At 45.2% G+C, this 14490-nt stretch overlaps 1 long non-coding RNA gene across 2 annotated transcripts; it reads right to left on the bottom strand.

Moving 5' to 3' along the window:
• Positions 1–12555: 12555 nt before the first annotated feature.
• Positions 12556–14055, bottom strand: LOC145062441 (uncharacterized). Of its 2 annotated transcripts, none has more exons than XR_013687563.1 (2): positions 13525–14055; positions 12556–12754 (listed from the first exon to the last, which is right to left on the bottom strand). It is a non-coding gene; the product is annotated as an uncharacterized LOC145062441 (long non-coding RNA). The 2 variants fall into 2 exon arrangements; XR_013687564.1 differs by having other exon boundaries at positions 13205–14055.
• Positions 14056–14490: the final 435 nt, after the last annotated feature.

Here is a 14490-nt window from a genome sequence, read left to right on the forward strand (position 1 = left end):
GGCAATGTTAACAATCCTTGACTATCATAATCAAAAGCCGACATCTGGCCAACCACCCGTTCACTCTTCCGATTTTCCTCCTTGATGGCCTCTATCTAAGCAAACCTAATCATCTCCAAAACTAGAATCACAACTGTCATCCTCAAGCATACATCCCGAATCATAGTACAAACCACCCTACGACTCAGTGGGTCATCCAAAACATTGTCCTTACCAGTATGGTACAAAATTTCTCAATTACAGTCCTTCACTAAGTCAAGCCATCTTCGCTGCATCATATCCAAATTGGTTTTATCCATCAGATACCTCAGACTCTTGTGGTACGTGTAAATAGTACACCGGAATCCATATAGATAGTGACGCCACATCTTGAGAGCGAAAACTACCGCCCCCGTACTCCAGATCATGAGTAAGATATTTCACCTCATGAGGCTTCATCTGCCTCGAAGCGTAAGTGATCACGTGCCCCTCTACATCAGTATTGCACCCAAAGGAAGGGTGCTCCCCACAAAAAGGATAGATGCTCCCCACAGTAAGCTACTCGGCCTTAGGAAGGGTAAGAACCGGTGCCATTCTTCTTACTGACCAAAAAGGATAGGTGCTCCCCTCGGTAAGCTACTCGGCCGAATAAACTCCTTCCCCAATAGCTCTTGCATCTATAAGGATAATTCTTGCATCTTCGGTGGTGCAAGGCAATATAGCGCCTTTGTAATCGAGGCAACACCAATGATCAAATCGATCCTGAACTCCACTTACCTCTCGGGAGGCACTCCCGGTAACTCCTCAGGGAAAACATCAGGAAATTCTCTCATAATCGGAACGTCGGAAACTGAATTCTTCTTCTCAACTCACGTATCGACAACATAAGCAAGATACCCTATACATCCATCTTGAAGACATTGTATCCCCTAGCGGAGGAGCAGAAGGTGGATCCAATTCTAGTACCCTCACTATAGATGGTCAGCACTCCCCCACTAGGGTCGCTGTAACATCCCAAAAATACAGGCCAAAATTTTCGTTTTAATTAAGTTATTACATAAAACCATCAATATGAAAACATTCATAATAATATCTCATATCAAAACCCAAGTGTCAATAATCAAAAAATAGTATCATAAAACCATATCAGAGTGTAATCCCAAAGATCTCGTGTGCGGAAAACATGGTGTGATGCGCCACGATCAAGCCGACTCCTTTCCTTTGAAAACGAAATACCTGAAACCAAACTAAAAACAGTAAGCAGGAATCTTAATGAGTTCCCCCATCATACCACACAATCACATACTGCCAGGCATATCTGGGTGCCTGGCCTACCCTGTCAAGCATATCTAGGTGCCCGACCTACCTTGTCAAGCATATATGGGTGCTCGACCTACCCTGCCAGACATATATGGGTGCCCGACCTACCCTTTCAAGCATATTTGGGTGCTCGACCTACCCTGCTAGGAATATCTGGGTGCCCGACCTACCTCTGGTTTATTTCAACCAGTTACGGGGACTATTTCACCCCCTACAACTACCACATAATACATAGCATAAACATACTGTCATACATAACCATGAGCCATACATATATCATAATCAGTAAAGATGCTATGTGCCAAACATAGTCTTGCCATTATGCCACGGGTCGCCACATGGTCTTTCTTGCTAAGTCAGGGCCACCCCCTCTGTCTCACAGACAAGTGCCAAGAGTGTAACGACCCGTCTCTGGTATGTTGCTTCCATGGTATTTATTTAGAAGTTTTCAAGAGGGACTCGGCGAGTCTATTGCCCGACTCGTCGAGTAGGGACGGGATTTCGAGCACGTGTAAGTCGGCGACTCGGCGAGTCCATATTCGGGACTCGGCGAGTCCACCTGCCAGGAAGAAACCCTAAATCCCTGGATTTGCTCACTATTTAAGCAATGTTATGTGCCCCAAACTCGCCTCCTTCACCCTCAGAGAGCTTGTGAGAAACCCTAAACCATTCCTTGTATGATCTAAGTGTTTTTGTGTGGATTCTTGAAGGATTGAAGAAGAAAAAGAAGAAAGGACCAAAAAGAGGAAGAGTAGAGAAAAGATCCAAGGCCAAAGACAGAGTTCATTGAGGTATGTCTCAGAATTATCCTGTTTTGTGCTTAAAACCTCCATTAGAACACCTCTAAGGCTAGTTTAATGTATTTTCCAAGCTTTATAGTTGTATGGACGCCTTGTTGGGTCGAGATATCCCTAGATCTGTTCATTTACGAGTGTTAGAGCCCTGATCTAGTGCCTTTTCGAAGTTTCTTTGCTTGAGAACCCTAAATCTAGCCTTTATTATGCTTTTTGAGCCTCTTAATCTTCATGGGTGCATATGGGCACGTAAAGATAGAACCTTTACGTGTTAATCGAGCTTAGGGAGCCCAGATCTATAAGTTTTATGCGTTGGATTCAAGCAGAATCGGGTTTAGAGTAGCTGCATGCATGCGACTCGGCGAGTCAGAAGAACGACTCGGCGAGTCGAGTCGCGAGTCCCCGATTTTTCCCCTTTTGAGTGATGTCGAGTGGGGACCAGTGAGTAGTAGAGTGGACTCAGTGAGTTGGAGGTCAGAATCAGTAATGGAGGGACTCAACGAGTTGTTCATACAACTCGGCGAGTCCAAGGCAATCTTCTTAGCTCAAGAACAACTCGTCGAGTTGTTCATACGACTCGGCGAGTCGGATGCAGATAGCCTGAGTTCTAGAATCAAAAGGGAACTCGTCGAGCTGATGCCATACTCGACGAGTAGCCGCGAGTAGGGTTGAGAAGTGAGAATAGAGACTCGGCGAGTTGGCGGCCCAACTCGGCGAGTCGGGTCAACTGTAGGTTGACTTTGACCGGGAGAGTTGACTTTGACCAGGGGTAAAAGAGTCATTTTTCCCCAATTCAGTTATTAGTATTTGATTGAGTGTGTGTATGGAATTGTAGCCGGGGAGATACCGGAGCAGCAGCAGATAGCTTCCAGAGCCATACACTCAACAGCCAGTTCATGAGGTGAGTTTCCTTCCAGTAGGAACGAGTCTACGGCCACAATGTCGGCCCGTTTAGTTAGCAGTAGTTCCGGACTTCAGTCCGATGCAGTAGTTAGAGTGCTTGATGTCTTTGTGATTCAAGCATGTTTTGTGTTATGTGTTCTGGACTTCAGTCCGATGCAGTATATGTGTTATGTTAGCAAATACGTGTTTATGTTATGCTATGTTCAGACAGTTCCGGATTTCGGTCCGATGCAGCTAGTTTTGGACTCCGGTCCGATGCAGGGGACAAGGTCCCAGTCAGTTCCGGACTTCGGTCCGATGCAGTCAGTTCCGGACTTCGGTCCTATGCAGCTAGTTCCGGACTTCGGTCTGATGCAGTGTGCAAGGCCCAGTATGTGCTTTATTTGTTATTGTGTGGTATGTGGTAGTTTGGGGGAGCTCACTAAGCTTCGTGCTTACGGTTTCAGTTTTGGTTTTAGGTACTTCCGCAAGTAAAGGGAAGAGCTCAGGATGATGGCATCACACACACCACAGCTTCAGTTTTTGTCCTGGGAGTTGATTCAGTTTCTTAGATATGTTTTGATACAGTTGTGACACAGTTTTTCTCACAGTATTTTAGTATGGTTTTGAGATACGCAACATATGGTTTTATTATGTGATACTCAGTTTTATGATTTTTGTTATATTAAAAATGAAATTTTCGGGTCGTATTTTTGGGATGTTTCAAGTTGGTATCAGAGCCTTGGTTTGAGGGATTTGGATACACTTCTGGGTGTATCTGAACTCAAACTAAGGGAAAGATAAAAAGATTTTCAAAAGGAAAATGTTTTCGAAAGAAATTTTGAAAAGCACTTAGAAAGAAAAGAATTTTTAAACGAGATAAGGGTGTGGTGCATGCGATCAGCCGAGCTCAAGTAAGTACTCCCAAATTACCCATACAAGTTTCAGTTTCAGTTTTAGTTCCAGTTCCAGTTTCAGTTTCAGTAGAACAACATGCTAGTATAGGACTAAGGATCTAGGACGATGCCTTATGTGCCTGCTTTATGTGTTTCAACTTGATAAGAATTTCATGCTAGTATTGAGTAGACAGTACTAGGATAGCCTGTTTAGGTTATGCATGATAGTATGAGCTTAGCATTGTATGCTAGTGCAGTTTCTCGTTATGAGAATAGATTTGCTTGAGTAGTTTCCTATGTCCGAATGCTGCTTGCTTTGTGCTTTGTAGGACTCTTGGTGATGGGAGTTAGTCGTTAGGTGAATACGTCACGTCACATGTGATCAGGGTTGAATAATCTCAGAGTGTTGGATTTGGCCCTATTGCGCAGCTCTTGTGATCAGGGTTGAATAATCTCAGAGTGTTGGATTTGGCCCTATTAGCATTACAAGGAGGCCTTCGGCAGCTAAGGACTGTTTTGAGTGGAGTCAGGGATTTCCCTAGGGCAAGCCTAGGATGAGAGTAGCAGAGATCGGTAGTAGTAGAAGTGACTTGGTGGAGTCAAGGTAGTTCTTGAGGAAAGTACGAATAGATGTGGAAGGTAGTGTGGGCCCGTACTACTGAAAGCAGAGGATCCGTACTCGAATCAATGAAGGCTGAGACAAGACCAGGAGGCTAGTAGTAGTATCAATGATCCCTTGAGATATTTCAGTTTTTTGATGTTGCCATGATGTGTTTCAGAGTGGTGGTTTTGCGTTCGAGGCTAGCAGACGGCAATGCAGGTGCCGGGGAGGGATCAGGATCAGGCTCGGGGGCCGAGCGTATGGATGAGCAGACCAGAGAGTTTCTCTCTTCAGAGATTACTCGTATCATACTGGAGCAGACTCCTGTGATCTTCGGTTCGATCAAGGAGGGTATCCAAGAGCTGATGGATGAGAGGTTGGGCACCTTCCGTGCCGAGGTGGCGGCCATGATGGGGTCGCGCACACTTACGTTCAGGGAGTTCAGGGCATGTGGAGCTCCAGATTACCACGGGGCGCGGGACCCCATAGCAAGTACTAGATGGTTGGCGGATGTGGCCAACGCTTTTCGCACGAGCAGGTGTCCCGAGGGGGACAAGGTTAGATTGGCGTCCTGTCTTCTGAAGGACAGGGCATGGGATTGGTGGGAAGAGGTCGGGCATACCATTAGAGATGATGCAACGCTAGATGCCATGACCTGGGCTGATTTCTCTACCAGGTTCAGGGCGGAGTTTGCACCGGTTATTGAGGTGCAGCAGTTAGCCAGAGAGTTTCAAGACCTCACCCAGACTACAGAGACCGTGGCGGAGATCACCGCCAAGTTCAGGGAGAGGGCTCTTCTCGTTCCTCAGTATGCAGCCGATGAGGAAATGAAGAAGGCCCGTTATCATGAGATGTTGCGGAGCGATATCCGCCAGTTTGTGAGCCGGTCCAGCTGTAAAACACTGGATGACATGATTGCTAGGGCTCGGGAGAGGGAGATTGACCTTGAGATGGAGAAGAAGAGGAAATCGGAGGCGGTTTCGGGTACAGGTAGTTCGGGCAAAAAGCCCAAGGTTTCAGATCACAGATCCAGGAGTCAGCAAAGCCACGGTCGATGTGGCAAGTGTGGGAGATTGCACGATGGGGTGTGCAAGGCAGGGAGTTTTGGCTGCTACAAGTGCGGTCGGACTGGGCATTTGAGCAGGGATTGTACAGCCCCTGCTACCGTCATTGCAGCATCAAATCTAATTTGCTTTCAGTGCAATCAGAGGGGACATAAAAAGTCCCAGTGTCCGAGTTTAGCTGCAGCAGGGAAGGTGGCTGCACCTGCCCCTGCTACTTTGAGGATTACAGATGGCCGGCAGGGCCGAGCCGAGGCGCCAGTGGCGAAGAGTAGAGCTTTTCAGATGACAGCAGAGGAGGCACGAGCGACTCCTGATGTGGTGACGGGTATGTATCTTCCCTTCATCTCTATATTATTATTGATTATTGCTTATGGTTATATGTTTTGTATAGGTTCGTTCTCTGTGAACGGAATTTCTGCTACAGTATTATTTGATTCGGGGGCTACCCGATCATTTGTATCGCTAGCGCTTAGCAAGAGATTTAGTAGAGCTCCATGGGAGCTGGATTGTCCACTAGAGGTCGAGATAGCAGACGACAGGAGCGTGAGGGTCACCAGAGTGCATAGAGGATGTTCTCTTCAGTTGTTCGACGAGCAGTTTCCAGTGGACTTGGTCCCTATTCCCCTGCGAGGGAATAAGGTTATAGTAGGCATGGATTGGTTGAGTCCCAATGGGGCGGTGATTGATTGCGAGCTGCAGCTAGTAAGGGTTCGCCCTCCCAGTGGGGGAGAGTTAGTGATTCAGGGCGAGAGGCCACTGCGCGGACCAGCTTTTTGTTCAGCCGCAAGAGCGAGGCGCTATTTTCAGCAAGGTTGCGTCGGATATATAGCTTATGTTTTGGATGCCCGGGAGAAGGGTAAGGTGGCAGTAGATGATGTTCCGGTAGTGCGAGACTACCCTGATGTATTCCCAGAGGATTTGCCTAGAATACCTCCAGAGAGACAGGTAGAGTTCGGGATTGATCTGATTCCGGGTGCGGCGCCGATAGCTAAGGCACCGTATCGGTTAGCTCCCCCTGAGATGCAGGAGTTGTCTACGCAGTTGCAGGAGCTGCTAGACAAAGGTTTCATCAGACCGAGTAGTTCGCCTTGGGGAGCTCCGATTTTGTTTGTGAAGAAAAAGGACGGGTCGCACCGTATGTGTATAGATTACCTGGAGTTGAATAAGGTAACGGTTAAGAACCATTACCCACTCCTGAGGATAGATGATTTGTTTGACCAGCTTCAGGGAGCGTCTTGGTTTTCGAAGATCGATTTACGTTCCGGGTATCATCAGATGCGAGTCAGAGATGAGGATGTGCAGAAGACTGCTTTTAGGACCAGGTATGGTCATTATGAGTTTGTGGTGATGCCATTTGGGCTCACCAACGCTCCAGCTGCGTTCATGGACCTCATGAATCGTGTGTGCAGGCCGATGCTGGACCGGTCTGTGATAGTATCCATAGATGATATCTTGGTGTATTCCAAGACGCAGGAGCAGCACGAGGAGCACCTGAGGGAGGTGCTAGAAGTTTTGAGGAGGGAGAGACTTTTCGCAAAGTTCTCCAAGTGTGAGTTCTGGCTGCGCGAGGTGCAGTTCCTTGGTCACCTCATCAACCAAAAGGGTATTTTAGTAGATCTGGCCAAGATAGAGGCCGTGATGCGGTGGGAGGTCCCGAAGTCTCCATCCGAGATTCGGAGCTTCCTAGGGTTGGCAGGGTATTACCGGAGATTCATTCAGGATTTCTCCAAGATAGCAGTGTTGCTCACCCGACTGACCAAGAAGTCGGTGGTGTTTTGTTGGGGGCCTGAGCAGCAGGCAGCATTTGAGACCCTCAGGCGGAGGTTGTGCGAAGCTCAGATCCTTACCCTGCCAGAGGGAGTAGAGGATTTTGTAGTCTACTTTGATGCCTCGATCACAGGTATGGGAGCAGTATTGATGCAACGAGGCCATGTGATAGCTTACGCCTCGAAACAGTTGAAGCCTCACGAGGCTAACTATCCTACCCATGATTTAGAGAGCTGGGGGCGGTTGTGTTTTCCCTCAAGATTTGGAGACATTACCTTTATGGGGTCCGTTGTACCATCTACACGGGTCATAAGAGTTTGAGGTACCTTATGGATCAGCCGAATCTAAACATGAGACAGAGGAGGTGGTTGGATGTGCTGAAGGATTATGATTGTGGAATCCATTACCATCCAGGAAAGGCCAACGTAGTGGCCGATGCCCTAAGCCGCAAGGTGACAGCAGCCCCTATCAGAGACTTATGTCTGAGGATGACAGTGATTACTCCGTTGTTGGAACGGATCAGGGAGGCTCAGGTTGAGGGCCTCAAGGAGGAGAGACAGAAGTGTGAGAGGATAGTGGGCCGAGTAGCTTCATTTGATTATGATAGTCGGGGGTTGTTGACCCTTCATGGGAGAGTGTGGGTACCGTACTAGGGCGGAGTACGGCAGGTGTTGATGGACGAGGCTCATAAGTCTCGATTTTCTATCCACCCAGGGGCGACAAAGATGTATAGAGATCTTCGACCCGATTATTGGTGGCCCTGCATGAAGCGGGATGTCGCCTGGTATGTAGAGAGGTGCCTGACCTGCAGGAAGGTCAAGGCAGAACACCAGAGGCCTCACAGCAAGATGCAGCCGTTAGACATTCCCGTGTGGAAATGGGAGGACATCACCATGGATTTTATCACCAAGCTTCCCAGGACCGCACGTGGGGTAGATTCGATTTGGGTAATAGTGAATCGGTTGACGAAGAGTGCTCATTTCATACCGATCCAGGAGAGCATATCGGCGGAAAAGTTAGCCGGTATCTATGTGCGGGAGGTAGTGGCACGTCATGGAGTGCTGGTATCGGTGGTGTCAGACCGAGACGTCCGTTTTACATCCAGATTCTGGAAGCGGTTTCACGAAGAGATGGGTACTCGTCTCCATTTCAGCACCGCTTCCACCCTCAGACGGACCGGCAGAGCGAGAGGACGATTCAGACTCTCGAGGACATGCTCCGGGCATGTGTCCTAGACTTCGGTGGCAGTTGGGATACGTATCTTCCGTTAGCAGAATTTTCGTATAACAACAGTTATCATGCGAACATTGATCGACCTCCCTTTGAGATGCTTTATGGGAGGAAGTGCAGGACCCCGATTTGTTGGGGCGAGGTCGGTCAGCGAGTCATTGGGAGCACAGAGGTGGTACTCAAGACGACCGAGTTGATTCAGCAGGTTCATAGTAGACTACAGACTGCGCAGAGTCGGCAGAAGAGCTACGCCGACAGGAGGCGTTCGGACTTGGAGTTCCGGGTGGGCGATATGGTCCTTCTGAAGGTCTCACCTTGGAAGGGTGTCATCAGGTTTCGGAAGAGGGGCAAGTTGGGCCCCAGGTTCATTGGTCCTTTCAGGGTTTTGGCCCGAGTGGGTCGGGTTGCTTATCGGTTGGATCTTCCAGCAGAGCTTAGCCAGATCCACAACACTTTCCATGTGTCTCAGTTGAGGAAGTGTTTGGTGGATGAGTCAGCAGTTGTTCCCTTAGAAGATATTTAGGTTGATAGCAGCCTGAATTATATTGAGAGGTCGGTCGCGATTCTGGACCGGAAGACAAAGACCTTGAGGAACAAGGTAATTCAGTTAGTGAAGGTGCAGTGGCAGCACCAGAAGGGGTCTGAGTGGACGTGGGAGGCTGAGGAGGAGATGAGAGAGCACTACCCGGAGTTATTTGCAGATTCAGCCGTAGCAGACTTCGAGGACGAAGTCTGAGTCAAGTGGGGGAGAATTGTAACGACCCGTCTATCGTATGTTGCTTCCATGGTATTTATTTAAAAGTTTTCAAGAGGGACTCGGCGAGTCTATAGCCCGACTCGTCGAGTAGGGATGGGATTTCGAGCACGTGTACGTCGGCGACTCGGCGAGTCCATATTCGGGACTCGGCGAGTCCATATTCGGGACTCGGCGAGTCTGCCTGCCAGGAAGAAACCCTAAATCCCCGGGTTTGCTCACTATTTAAGCAATGTTATGTGCCCAAACTCGCCTCCTTCACCCTCAGAGAGCTTGTGAGAAACCCTAAACCATTCCTTGTATGATCTAAGTGTTTTTGTGTGGATTCTTGAAGGATTGAAGAAGAAAAAGAAGAAAGGACCAAAAAGAGGAAGAGTAGAGCAAAGATCCAAGGCCAAAGTCAGAGTTCATTGAGGTATGTCTCGGAATTATCATGTTTTGTGCTTAAAACCTCCATTAGAACACCTCTAAGGCTAGTTTAATGTATTTTCCAAGCTTTATAGTTGTATGGATGCCTTGTTGGGTCGAGATATCCCTAGATCTGTTCATTTAGGAGTGTTAGAGTCCGATGCAGTCAGTTCCGGACTTCGGTCCGATGCAGCTAGTTCCGGACTTCGGTCTGATGCAGTGGGCAAGGCCCAGTATGTGCTTTATTTGTTATTGTGTGGTATGTGGTAGTTTGGGGGAGCTCACTAAGCTTCGTGCTTACAGTTTCAGTTTTGGTTTCAGGTACTTCCGCAAGTAAAGGGAAGAGCTCGGGATGATGGCATCGCACACACCAGAGCTTCAGTTTTTGTCCTGGGAGTTGATTCAGTTTCTTAGATATGTTTTGATACAGTTGTGACACATTTTTTCTCACAGTATTTTAGTATGGTTTTGAGATACGCAACGTATGGTTTTATTATGTGATACTCAGTTTTATGATTTTTGTTATATTAAAAATGAAATTTTCGGGTCGTATTTTTGGGATGTTTCAAAGAGCCGCCTCCTGGTCTTCCATGCAAGCATCACAAAGACAAGTAGCATACATACTACTCTACTTAGCTAATCAGCATATAGTGTGCCAGGAGCCACCTCCTGGTATTTCATACATAATAGTATAAAGTGTGCCAAGAGCCACCTCCTGTTCTTTCATACATATTACCTAGGGCTAACCCCCGAGTCTTCCTACCATACATAATAACATACTGTGTGCCAGGAGTCATCTCCTGGTCTTTCATGCATAATGCCTAGGGCTAACCCCCGGGTCTTCCTATCATACATAAACTAAATGGGCCGACATTGGTGCCTTAGACGCATACAACCAGTGAGCAGACTCACCTCGTACTGCTGAAGTCCCGCGAATAACTCTACATCTGCTAGACGACAGATTCCTGAACTATCAACATCAAAATAACACCCAATTAATAATTGGGTCCCAACACATAGCCATAAGTCCTTGGAGTAAAACGCTACTTTACCCCATCTTGGCTTGATTCAAGCCCAAGGCCCAATCCAAAGGCCCAAAAGTCAAACTAGGAATCAAAGCCCAACATATGGCCCAATTTTCCAAATTGGGCCCAAACCTTTACAAGGTCTTACCATAAGGCCCAACCATTTAGTCCAGTCCAAACATTCGACATTCTAATGGCCCAATATCACATAATCATAAAGGCCCAAACTATGGCCCATCTATGGCCTAATTTTCCAAATTGGGCCCAACCCCTCATATGGGCCTTACCTCAAAGCCCATTAATTATTCTAGTCCATTTGCTTTATCTTGGATGGCCCATTAATAACCCAATCATTAAGGCCCAATAGAAAGGCCCAACAAATTAGTGTTTTCACATGAAATGACGATTAGGGTTAAGTGTTCTCACTTAACCCATTAAGGACTTAACCCATTAACTCTATTATTCCACTAAGTAAAAGATATGGAGTAATTTGGGCTTAATACACAATCCAACCCCAATGGCCCAAAAGTAGGTCCCAATAAGCCTAATCCAACAAATTCACAATTAGGGTTTTCTAAACCCTAACTAGGGTTTTTAGTCCAATAACGAACCAACCAAGTCCAACATTAGGCTTTTAGGTCCATTAGGGCCCTACTAGGCTGGGCACCACCCATTGCCACCTCGGGCAGTGGTGACCGGCGGCGGCCACCATTATCAATGGTGGTGGCTCGAAATCTTGACACAAAAAATAGCATATCTCATTTCATACATAATGTACATGCACACAACCACCTCTTATGGTGACTGGTGGCGGAATTGGGCGGCAGAATGTGGTGGCAGCCACCACCATGAGGTGGTAGCGGTGGATTTTCGACCAAATAAAACACACACACAATCCATAAACTAGCAGCAGCAATACACGGTGCTAACACAAAGAAAAAAAACAGAAAACACACCCGCCATGGCTGCCCTCCAGGTGGCATCGGCGGTCGGAGCAGCTGTGGTACTCTTCAACCGCTCGGGGTGGCGGCGACGGCAGCTGATTGGCAGCAAGGATGGAGGCGAGGGATGCGCACGATTCTTCGACTTGGAAACGACGACAGCGGCGTCGTGGTTCTTTCTTTATCCACTTTGTCCAGACATCCATCAACGGGCTCGTCGGACCTTCAATCGTTGGCATCTCTGTTATCGACGTTGTGGCTCTTCGATGTCGAAGGAACGGCGATAGCAGGCTCGACACGTAACTGCGGCTGGATGGCTTCCATTCCTCGGTGGCGGCTGATCTTTGAATTAGGGATTAGGGTTCTTTGGCTGCACCCTCTTTGACGAGAGGATGAAGGGATCGGATAAATCCTGTAACTCCAAACCAAACTATATTGCCAAAAATACACTTTTGGTCCCTCCTCCCCATATTATTTTCAGCATCAATCCAAAATTTACCTTTTAAACCCTGATCCCATAAATTCCTTTTGATAATAGATCCCTATATTACCAATAAGCCCCCTAAACCTTCAAATCTTTTCAATTTAAATCCATTTATTACCAAACAGACATTGGCTTCTGAAATCCTTTTCAAATTAAGTCCAGAACTTGCACTTTTTAACCCCCAACATCTAAAATTGTAACAATTAACCCTCGAGACCAACACCTTGCTATAATATTATTGGTTTTAGGGCTTCCTTCCGTTTATTAATTTATTTATTTAATAAACGGGGTGTTACAGTCGCGAATCGTCACTAACTGATTCTCGCAGTCAATCAGCAGGGCCGGTCCATTGATTTGAAATGCCCAGGGCGAGATACTAAATTAATGCCCTTTTATATAGAAAATGTATATAGAAAAAGTGAAATACATTTTATAGCCAAACTAACTCAAGTTTATACAAACAATAACATACATAAATTCATCTAAAACTATGTCCCCGTGTATTTTTTAATCAAAAATGTCTTTTAATTTATGATAACAAAGAATCTGTTGAAATTGACTTTCATACTCAAAATTAGTATCTCGTTTAATCTTTCTTGAGTTAGCTATCTGTAACCACAAAAGAAACAAAAACATCAATCAGTACAAGAACCAACATTTCAGATTTTCATAAACCAAAATAACATATCAGATTTTCAGAAATTAAAATAACTTATCAGATTTTTAGAAATTAAAATAACTTATCAGATTTTCAAATACATCAAATTTTCAGAAACTAAAATAAAAAAATAATACATTAGATTTTCAATAATCGTATTTTCCAGATTTTCCAAAAATCTGTTACATCAAAATATTCAAAAACTAAAATAACCTACTAGATTTTTATAAACATCAGTTTATTCAGAAAACAACATATGAAATATTTTGAAATAAAAAACATACATTTTAATAAATACTGTTTAATTGATAAACATTACAAAAAACAACTTAAAAAGAATAAAATGCAAAACCAAGACACAATTACATAACTTGATGTTAACGAATTTACAAGATTTGTACCTTTTGATGTAGTAACAACAATAAATGACCAAAAACTAATCTGCAAGATAAGTAGAAAATTAAGTTTCATTAGACTCGCTATTTATATGATGTTTTGAAGAAAAATGCAATTCAAAGTTATAATTTATAAGTTTATACCAGTTTGGACAATTGAGAAAGCATGGCTAAGTACAAAATACTTAGACAATTTGACTTGTTGATAAGCATAAAACAATTTTATAAATACAGATTTCGATAAAATAACTAGAAAACTCAAAAATATAATTCAAAAGTCATAACTAAGAATTTACAGGGGAATGTAAAAGAAATCTTGAGCAAACCTTTGAAACTTGAGAAGAATTGACAGCTCTTTAAAACTATACAGATAGGCAGTCCACTGAAGCGAGAATTGATGAGGAGTTGGAGATTAATGGCCTATATGAAAATGGTACCAGATATTCACGAGAACAAGAGACTAACAGGGCATATTAACTATGAAACTATGAGGATTTAAATCTTTTTTAGGCTGAGAACGAGAGAAGAAAGAGAACCGTGTGTATTATCTGTTGAGATCAACACGTATGTTAATATTTGTTGGAATCGTCATCTCCAGAACGCCACTGAGAAGAACGCTTTGTCTTCTCCAACTGTAATTGTAATTACTTGGCATGCTATGTTGCTTAGGAGATTGAAGAGTCGTGCGTTCCAAATGTATTTCAAATTGCCGCTATTGTGTATTAGGTAGGTATCCAAGCGTTTGATGCTGCCCTTTTTCATTTGGACCGGACTTGACAGTATTAATGGATCAAGATTTGTAGCAGCCCAAGTACCATAAACCCATAAAAGACCAACAAAAATTGATGCCCCTTGAAATTTGATGCCCTGGGCTTGGGCCGGCCCTGTCAATCAGTGCCTTAAACTGACTCAGCCAATCCATACCCGCTATCACCCAGACATCTTCCATCATAATAGGGATAAGATCAATAGAAAATCTAACACCACAAATATCTAATACATAGCCCCGGTAAACCTTGGAAGCTGAAACCATATGATCATCAACTATAGCGACCTTCAAAGGTCGATCCAAGGCCTCATGAGAAATACTGATTGTAGATATAAAAGACCGACTCGCACCCGAGGAAAATAACATCAAGCCAGGTATAGAATTCACAAGAAAAGTGCCCGCGACGACAACAAGTATTGTTTTGGCCTCCTTTACAGTCAACTTGAAAGCTCGACCCCTAGCCTTCAGGGCCTCAACCTTCCCCCGATGCCCATCAATGGTGCACAGTGTCACAGGAGTAGGA

This window comes from Lactuca serriola, chromosome 7 (genome assembly GCF_051521515.1).
Source record: "Lactuca serriola cultivar US96UC23 chromosome 7, Lser_US96UC23_V15, whole genome shotgun sequence".
Classification (NCBI taxonomy): Eukaryota; Viridiplantae; Streptophyta; class Magnoliopsida; order Asterales; family Asteraceae; genus Lactuca; species Lactuca serriola.